Source organism: Equus asinus, chromosome 30, assembly GCF_041296235.1.
Source record: "Equus asinus isolate D_3611 breed Donkey chromosome 30, EquAss-T2T_v2, whole genome shotgun sequence".
Taxonomy (NCBI): domain Eukaryota; kingdom Metazoa; phylum Chordata; class Mammalia; order Perissodactyla; family Equidae; genus Equus; species Equus asinus.
In genome coordinates, this window is record NC_091819.1 from 1,151,366 (window position 1) to 1,161,840 (window position 10,475).

The window sequence follows — 10,475 nt, forward strand, 5'->3', positions numbered from 1 at the left end:
ATTTGGTCCACACTCGCCCAATGGTCCCAGGGGCGCACCCTCCCTCCTGGCCTTTCCCTGTGCCCTCATCTTCCCTGCTGGCCGCAGGATGTAGGCACTGGCCCCTGGATTGGAAGGGTCTGGGTTCCAGTTCTCCCCCAAGAAAGGTGAATCTTTCCGAGCCTCTTTCTGCGCCTGTAAAATAGGAGCAGTGATATCTATCTCACGAGTTAATCGTGAGAACTCAGTCTGGCAACGTGTCTAAACACGTGTGGTGAACAGCCCAGAATTCCATGCAGATCGAGGTCCATCCCCGGGGGCTCCAGGATCTTTCCAGGATCTACACGTATAATAAAAATACAAAGACGTTTGGCTTCCACTAGAGGGTGAAGGGAGCTATGAAAACCATGCACGGACTCTTTCAAAACTGTAGATAAGCTACAGTTTCCAGCCTTTTCAAACCAGTCAGAGAACTGTTGTCCCAGAACAAGCCACTGGCCGAGACACTAAGGAGAGCCAGGCACCCAAAGGCGGAGCGCAGCAGGGTCCCTCACAGGGGTAGCTGCAACCAGACCCCGCAATGGTTCAATCAGGGTAGTTGACGATTCATGAAGGCCGGCAGTGGGCTGCTGAGCTACTGGAGGACCATCGAAATTGGAGGAATTTGCAGCCTCTTGCAGGTTTTTTCTCTACGTCCTTGTAGAAAAGATCAGAAAGAGCCCCAGGGTTGGGGCTGCAAGGTTGTTGTGGGGCAGACCTGGGAGAAGAGAATGGAGCCAAAGCTGGAAGGGAATGAATTCCACTGTGATGCTTCCCCAGAGAACACAGAGCTTCACGTGTGGGAGAAGGGCAGCAGCTGCCGTCATCCTTAGGGCGCTGGTGCCAACTCAGCAGGTGGGGGAAGGGAACAGAAGGGAACTGCATCCCAGGGGAACGCGGCCGACTACAGGCAGGGGAGGGCTCCCCTCCTGAGACCCGGGGACATGATGCCCACCTAAACCACGGCTCAATCAGAAGAGCAAACACTCAACACCACCCTCCCCACACCCCCACCAAGCTAACTTCTAGTAACAAGTAAGAGTGCCATGCTGGTGGGAGAGGGACAGGAGAAGAAGGAGAGCATGCAGAGACCTTCCCTCAGGTGCAGTGCGGAGAGATGAGCCAAAGCTGAGGGCAGACGTCACTCTGGCGAACAAGCACCCACCCTAAACCCCAGCATCCCTGAGGAACTTGAAGCCTGTGGTGCACTGAAGGTCACTCAGCAACAGCAAACCTCAAACCCAGACCAGACCCCAACCAGATCAACTCACCCCACCCCCAGTAAAGGCCTAGCAAGAGAAAGGAGTTCCCCTTCCCAGATACAAATTTTATACACCTCAGCGTCCACTATCCTACACTAGACGTCTGGTTTTCAAAAAAATTATGAGGTACACGATAATGCCAGAACTAGACACAAATGTCACCTAGATGTTAGGATAGGGAATTTAAGATAATTATGATTGGTATGTTAAACATTCTAATGGAAAAGGTGAGTAACACATAAGACGGGTAATTTCAGCAGAGAGATGGAAACTATAAAAAAAATAAAATGAGATGCTCAAAATGCAAAACACAGTCTCGGAGATGAGAAATGCCTTCACGGAGCTCATTGGTAGACTGAACACAGCCGAGAGAGAGTCAGATACGTGAGCAGAAATCACCTGACTTAAATACAAAGGAAAAACAACACGGGGTGGGAACGAAGATAAGACATCCAAGAGCTGCTGGACAATACCAAATATTCTAATTCATGCATCATTGAAATCCCAGAAAGACCAGAGAGAGTGGAGTATGAAGAAACAGCCAAGAATCGTCCAAAACTAATGACACACATGAAACCACAAAGAAGCAAAGAGACCACCAGGAAAGATAAATGCCAAATAAAACAAATAATTTATGAACACCTTAGCCCATCATATTTTTTTAAAAATCATATTTTAAAAAATACAAACAGGGGCCGGCCCCGTGGCTGAGTGGTTAAGTTCGCACACTCTGCTTCGGCAGCCCAGGGTTTCGCTGGTTCGAGTCCCGGGCCCGGACAGGGCACAGCTTGTCAAGCCACACTGAGGCAGCGTCCCACATGCCACAACTAGAAGGACCCACAACTAAAAATACACAACTATGTACCTGGGGGTTTTGGGGAGAAAAAAGGAAAAATAAAATCTTGAAAAAAAATACAAACAAAAAATCCTAAACAAAGCCAGGGAATTAAAGATATACAGAGGGACAAAAATAAGAATTACAGCAAACTTCTAGTCAGAAACAATGCAAACCAGACAACAATGAAGTGACCAAAGTACTAAAACAAAAACATCTGCTGGCCTAGAGAAAGCATTTTTTAAAATGAAGAGGAAATAAAGACTTTCTCAGACAAAAGAAAACTGAGTGAATTAATTGCTAGCAGACCTGCTCTATGAGAAATATTAAAGGAAGTTCTCCAGGCAGAAGGAATGTGGTTATCAGATAGAAACTTGGGCCCACACACAGAAAGGAAGAGTGCTAGAAATGGAATAAATGGAGGTAAAATAAAGTCAATCTGTTTCTTATTTTTAATTGCTGTAAAACAGAGGTTGGTACATTTTTTTTCTCTAAAAGGCAAATGCTTTACTTAATTCTGCCATATGTATGAAGGTATGAAAGCAGCCGTTGACGAAACATAAAGAAATGACTACGGCTATGTTCCAGTAAAACTTGACTTGTGAACACTGAAATTTTAACTTCATGTAATTTTCATGTGTCATGAAATATTTTTCTTCTTTTGATTTTTTTCAACCGTTAAAAATTTAAAATTCTTAATTCACAGGCCACACAAAAGGAGATGGTGGGGCGGATTTGGTCCATGGGCCTCAGGTTGCTGACTCCTGCTCTAAAAGATAACCTATTGTACAAAGTAAAAGCAGCAGCAATGTCCTGTGTGTTTATAGGATACATGAAAGTAAACTGGATCACAGGAGCAAAAGGGGGAGGAGGAACTGGAACACACTGTAAAGGGGGAGGGGAGGAACTGCAAATACACTGTAAAGGGGGAGGGGGAGGAACTGGAACACACTGTAAAGGGGGAGGAACTGGGAACACACTGTAAAGGGGGAGGGGAGGAACTGGAACACACTATAAAGGGGGAGGAGGAGGGACTGGAACACACTGTAAAGGGGGAGGGGGAGGAACTGGAACACACTGTAAAGGGGGAGGGAAGGAACTGGGAACACACTGTCGTAAGGTGCTTATCCTACGTGTCAAGTGATATGTTACTATTGTAAGGTGAACTGTGATTAATTACAGATGTATATTGGAAATGCTAGGAAAACCATAAAAAATTTAATAAGTATAAATAATAAGTTAATAGAAGAGATAAAATGGGATCATTAAAAATGTTTGGTTAACCCAGATGAGGCAGAAAAAGAGGAAAAAAATAAACAGAAAAAATGGAACAAATAGAAAACAGCTTACAAGTTAGTACATTTTAATCCAGCTATATCAATGATCACATTAAATGTGAATGGGCTAAATACACCAGTCAGAAGGAAGAGATTGTTAGAGTGACTAAAAGAGCAAGACACCAATTATATGTCATCTAAAAGAAACTCACTTTAAATATAAAGACATAGAAAGGTTAAAAGTAAGAGAATGAAGGAAAAATGATATGAAACTAAGCAAACACTAAGCAAAATAAAACTGTAGTAGCTATATTAATATCAAAGTAAACTTCAGAATAAGGAATATTATAAGAGATAAAGATGGAATTTACATAATGATAAGGGAGTCAATTATCCAAAAATACAATCCTAAATGTGTATTTACCTTACAACAGAGCTTTGAAACATGAGGCAAAAACTGATAGAACTGAAAGAAGAAACAGACAAATCCACAATTATAGTTGGAGATTTCCACTCTTGTCTCTCAGTAATTAATACAAGTAGACATAATCAGTAAGGATAAATAAGATCTGAACGACACTGCCAACCAACTACACCTAATTGGCACTTACAGAACAAGATCATAATATATATTCTTTCCAAGTACACACAGAACATTCACCAAAGAGATCACATTCTGGGCCATAAAACAAACCTCAACATGTTAAAAAGAAACAATCATAAAAAGTGTTTTAAGATGACAACAGAATTAAATTAGAATTAGAAAAATAGTTATTCTAATTATACAATATGAAATTAGAAATAGTTGTATATTTTAGTTATAGGTTCTTCTAGCTGTGGCATATGAGCCGCCACCTCAGCATGGCCTGATGAGCAGTGCCATGTCTGTGCCCAAGATCGGAACCAGCAAAATGCTGGGCTGCCGAAGCGGAGAGTGCGAACTTAACCACTTGGCCATGGGGCCGGCCCCTAAACATTTTTAAATAACATACTTTTAAATAACCCATGGATCAAAGAGGATGGGTCAATGGAAATTTTAAAATATTCTTAACTAAATGAAAATAAAACATACCGAAATTTGTGGAATACAGCTAACATAGTGCTTAGGGGGAAATTTATAGTATTAAATGCTTATATTGGCAAAGGAAGTTCTAAAATCAATAATCTAAGCTTCCCTCCTAAGAAACTAGATGAGTAAACTAAACAAAGCAAGCAGAAGAAAGGAAACAATGAAGGCAGAAATCAACGATGTTGAAAATAGAAAAGCAATAGAGAAAATCATTGAAACCAAAAGGTTGTTCTTTGAAAAGATCAATAAAATTGATAAGCATTTAGCCAAATGGACCAAGAATAAGAGAGAGAAGATACAAATGACCAATATCAGGAAGAAAAGAGAGGATATCAGTATAGATGCCCTAAACATTAAAGGGATAACAAAAAGGAATACTACAGACGACTCTATGTTCATAAATTTGACAACACGGGTGAAACGGACTGAGTCTTCAAAAGACACAAACGACCAAGAAGAAACTGATACTCCCCCGAGAAGAAACTAATAATCTAAAAAGTCCTACATTTATTAAACAACAAAGAAAACTCCAGGCCCAGATGGCTTCACTGATGAATTCTATCACATGTTGAAGGAAGAAATAATATCAGTTCTGCACAATCTCTTCCAGAAAACAGAGGCAGAACACTTCCTGACTCCCTTTAAGGTTGGCATCACTCTGATGCCAAAACCAGACGAAGGCATCACGAGAGAAGGAACTACAGACCAGTATTCTTCACCAACACTGTGCTGGAAGTCCAGTGCAATAGGGCAAGAAAGAGAAATAAAAGCCACACAGATTGGAAATAAATAAATGTTTCTTTTACAGACAACAAGACTGTTTACTTTGAGATAGAAAATCTCAAAGAACCTACAAAACAGCTCCGAGAACTAGTAACTGAGTTCATTAAGGATCCAAGGGTCCATCACAGGATACGAAGTCAATCTATAAAAATCAATTGTATTTCTATTTACTAGCAATGAACAATGGAATGCGAAATTTAAAAAAACAATATCATTTACATAGCACTCCCAGAAATGAAATACCTAGGTTTAAATCTAACAAAACATATTCAGGATCTTTATGCTAAAATTATAAAACATGGATGAAATTCAATCCTCAGAAATAATCCAGCAGGCTTTTTTGTAGCTATCAACAAGCTCGTTATTAAACTTATAAGATAGGCGAAAGAGCTAGAATAGCCAAAACAATTTTAAAAAAGAGGGACAAAGCTCGAGGACCCACGCTACCCAATTTCAAAACTTACTCTAAAGCCAGTGTGATGCCGATGAAAGGCAGACACACACATCAACAGAACAGAGAGAAGAACCCAGAAATAGACCCACACAACTAACTCTTGACAAAGGTGCAAAAAATACTTGCAAATCACATGTCTGACAAAGGACTTGTATCCACGACATAGAAAGAACTCTCAAAACCAGACAATAAGAAAAAACAATAAAAAATAGATTGAAAGGTTTGAATAGACACTTTACCAAAAAGATACAGATGGCAAATAAACATATGAAAAGATGCTCAATTTTGTTAGTCATGAGAGAAATGTAAATTAAAACCACAATGAGACACAACTATGCCCTTATTAGAATTGCTAAAATTAAAAGACAAGAACAAAAATTGGTCCTACCAAGTGCTGGAAGGGATGCAGAGCAGCCAGAACTCTCATACAGTGCTGGTGGGAATGCAAAACGGCAGTCAGTTTGGAAAACATTTTGGCAGTGTCTTACAAAATTAAACATACTTTATGACCCAGAAATCTTAGGTATTCACCCAAGAGAAATGAAAACATGTACACACAAAAGTCAGTAAGTGAATGCTTATAGTTTTATTTGTAATTGCGAAAACTTGGAAACAACCCCAATGTCCTTCAGCTGGTGAATGAAGGAACAATGGTACATCTGTACAATGGAATACTACTCAGCAACGAAAAGGAATAAACTGTTGATTCACACCACATCATGATTTTTTTTTTTTTTGGTGAGGAAGATTGGCCCTTAGCTAACATCTGTTGCCAATCTTCCTTTTTTTTTTTTCCCTCCCCAAAGCCCAGTAGATAGTTGTATATCCTAGTTGTAAGTCATTCTAGTTCTTCTATGTGGGATGCCGCCACAGCATGGTTTGATGAGCAGTGTGTAGGTGTGCACCCAGGATCTGAACTGGTGAACCCCAGGCCACCAAAGCAGAGTGTGCAAACTTAACCACTCGGCCACAGGCCAGCCCCCGTGGATGAATCTTAAATGCACTTTGCTAAATGAAAAAAACCAGACCTAAGACTACATATTGTATGTATAACACTCCTGAGAAGATAAAACCATACAGACAGAAAACATGTCAGTAGTGGCCATGGGCTGGAGGAATGGAGGGGTTGACTATAAAGGGGCAGCATGAGCGGAACCGGGGGTGTGGAACTGTTCTGTGTCACACCGTGGCAGTGGACACTGCCTCTACACACGTCAAGATCCACAGAACTGCGGGCCACGAAGAGTGACTTTTACTGAATGTACGTAGTTATCAGTCAGCCAGGATGTGGAGAGAAAGACGGAGTGCACCCTGCAGCAAGCACATCACGTGACCGCACTGAAGCAGGTGGGGAAGAAAGGAGGGACCCAAACGGGGGGGGAAGTGTTCTGATAAGGAAAAACTAAAAAGAATTGTGTACAAATGCTACTCTGGTTGGCAAATTTGTTTCTCACAGAGCTACCATTTAGCAATTCTGAAGTTACCTTAAACGTAGGATTGAACAAATCAGTAAATTATTGTAGGTAATGAGGATCAGGTGTCCTGCCGTTACAAACAAGGAAGGAGAGATGGCTGGAAGGCCTCCTGGGGTGCTGGCCCGGAGCTGGAGGGACTCGCGGATTCTGTTTTGGATACACATGGATAGATACACGAATACCGAAGTGTAGGCACATGGCTTAGCACATTCCATACACTTCCCAGTTTGACCCACTGCACCGAGGGACTGGCCGCAGCGACACCCAGTAGCAACGAGCATACCTCACAGCCAGCTTTTGGTTTCTAACACCCTCCTCCAATAGAAGGAGCGAGCGCTCCTTGGAGAAGAGGCGGATTTCAGGGCTTGAACAGGAAGAGCAGGTGAGCCTGGACATTGTGGTGCCAGGAAGTCATGAAGCGCTAAAAAACCAAAAGCAGAAACAAACAGCAACGTTGAAAGGGCCCAGATCCAACCTGAAAGAGTCCAATGGCCGAAGTTAGAACAGCTCGAGCAAATAAAGAACAGTGTTGGATCACACCCCAAACAACATAAACACCCAGGAGTCCATGCCAATACAAACGAGTAACTGAATAAAGAGGCAAACAAATGAGAAGTGACAACTCTTCCTTACAGAGGAATTCCAATTATGTTACGTGGAAGGATGAGAAAAACAGAAGATGACCACTGGAACACCAGGCAGTGGGCAAAGCGTAAGCAAAAACATGCCATCTGCACAGTTTCGGTCTCTCCTCTCAGGCAGCTCTAAGTTACAAACGGAACAGCAGGCATTTCACAGTGGGGAGAGCAGGAGACCCCGCCGTAGTTGAGTGACCAGGGTCGACGCCAGCAGTCACACAGACGCCGTCCACCCCAATGTGACGCACTGAGGGTGCCTCTCTGCGTCGTCCTTCCCAACAACGAACGACTGTATGAGAAAACATCAAACCCAAACTGAGGGCTTCTTCAAAACCCTTCAAAAGCAGCAAAGCGACGGGAGGACTGAGAAACCGTCACAGGCTGAAGGGGACTCACGAGACATGACAACTAATGCAACTTGGGATCGTGTACTAGGTCCTGAAACAGGAAAAGGACATTATGCACGGGAAAAACTCGTGAGAGCCAAATAGCCTGTAGTTTGGTTGATGTGAGCCACGTGAATGTCTTAGTTTTGATAACTGTTTTCTGGTTATGGAAGATGTTAACGTAAGGGGGAGCCAGGTGAAAGCTATGATGGAACTCCGTATTTTTGCAATTTTCCTTTAAAGCTAAAATTATCTCCAGCTAAAACGATGAATTACAAATACAAAGAAATACACTGGAAGGGTAAGCACCAGATTCAGGCTAACAGTTAATTCTCGTGGGGAGGCAGCTGATGAAATCAGGGAGCGGTATCACCAGCGGCTTCAAGCATGAGCCATGTTTATTTCTTGTGCTCTGGGGATGGTATGTGGACATTTATTTTGTAAATCACATTTATATGCATGAAATATCTCATAACACATTTCTGTGAAAAGCTTCAGACTTTATAGAGATGTCTGCCTATAACTTATTCATTCACTCAATATTATTGAGCACCTCTTAGAAAATGTGGCTCCTGTCCTAACTCAATTTCAGCATCTAGTGGGATTCAGTCCCACTCCTGTGTCGGTTGTAGGCCATAGTCTTTGTCACAATTACTCAATTCTGCCATCGTAGCAAGAAAGCAGCCACAGACGATACATAGATCAATGGGTGTGGCTGTTCCAATAAGTTACGTACAAAAACAGCCTTCGGGTAGCTTGCTGACCCACGATGCAGCCAACTGAACAGAATTTAGCCTGAGTTTTAATTAAAACTAACACACCACAGGGTGGAGCTCTGACCACGTTTTTACACCCGCAGACATTTCACACATGAAACAGATGTACTTCCAGCAGCAGATGCAGCTGTCCCCACGTCTTCCAAACCCTGACACAGAAATTCACCATCACATGCCAGTTTCACACACAATGTCAGCTACTGAGGAGCACAGCTGATGCGATCTTTCCCGTGGGCATTACAGCCTTCAAACCGAGGAACTGACTCCACTGTTCCAGGGGAGGCCTGGGAACATGTTCCTCTCTGCTTCTTGCTCCTTTCATTTATTTTGATTATTTTACCTTTTATTCTGGGCTCTACTGTAGTAAACCAAAATTAGTTTTAGAATATTTATTAAACATTTCAAATCAGTACTTTAAGAAGATACTTAGAATCTAAAACCACTTGATTGTCTACAATTTGCTAAACTTTAAAAAAGTTAATACCTGTGTTAGAATCCAGGTGGCGTTTACCATTGGGGAAAAAGGGAAGAAGGGACAAAAAACCAAAACCAACCTCACAAGCTCTTTCTCCTGCGCGGGTAAGACAGCAGGCAAAGGGATCAGCCCCCCAAGCACCCAGAGAAAGCCGCTGAGGTGATCCTCGAAGACTGTGACCGAGCCAGCAAAACCAAGGGGAGCAGGCAGAGGAAAGGGCACCGCAAAGGCTCTTGGGGTCACAGAACACCTGTGCCAGGGACACAGATGGGACTCCGGGTTTCAAGGAGCAACTTAAAGATAAGGTTTCTCCCTCCCCGCACCTTCCCTCTCTTCCTCTGGCTCCCGTCTCCAGACTGGACCCATCGGGTAAAGTCTGAACCAGGCCTTCATGCCAAGCTCTAGCACTAAGGGGAAAGCCTCTCCTAAGGGGAAAGAGCCCCCCCCAACTGCAGGATAAAGAGCCAGGAGGTATCAACCGAGGAGGCAGAAGCCTGGGAACACACTGGAAAGCCTTTTATCTCATCTAGCGTCCCGCACATGGAGGAATAAAACTTAAAAGTTCTCCAAAAAGAACAAGTTTTCCATCTTTTTCAAGCTTCCTCTTTTCCACCCCATCCCTAATTCCAGAAAATTCATCTGTATCCCAAGGACTGCTTCGGATATGCTGAGCTGAAGACACCAGAGTTAATGAATAAAATGGCAAAAACACACCAGCATCACGCATACACAACCATCAAAGAATGAGAATTTGGAAGAGGAACTTACTTCCCAAACCGAGAGACCACTTGAGAGAAGGAATCGAGGAGACCTTAAGAAATGGAAGGCATTTTCTCTGCAGTTCAACACGTTCTCAGCTTCCAAATGCTCTTCTGACAGACAGCTCCTTGTATTTACGACTGAAAGTTAAAGAGCTATAGACTTAAAAACAGATCTCCAAAGACACACAAACGGCCAACAAGCAGTGTCATCAGTCACCAGAATGTACATCAAAACCACAATAGATACCACTCCACTCATACTAGGA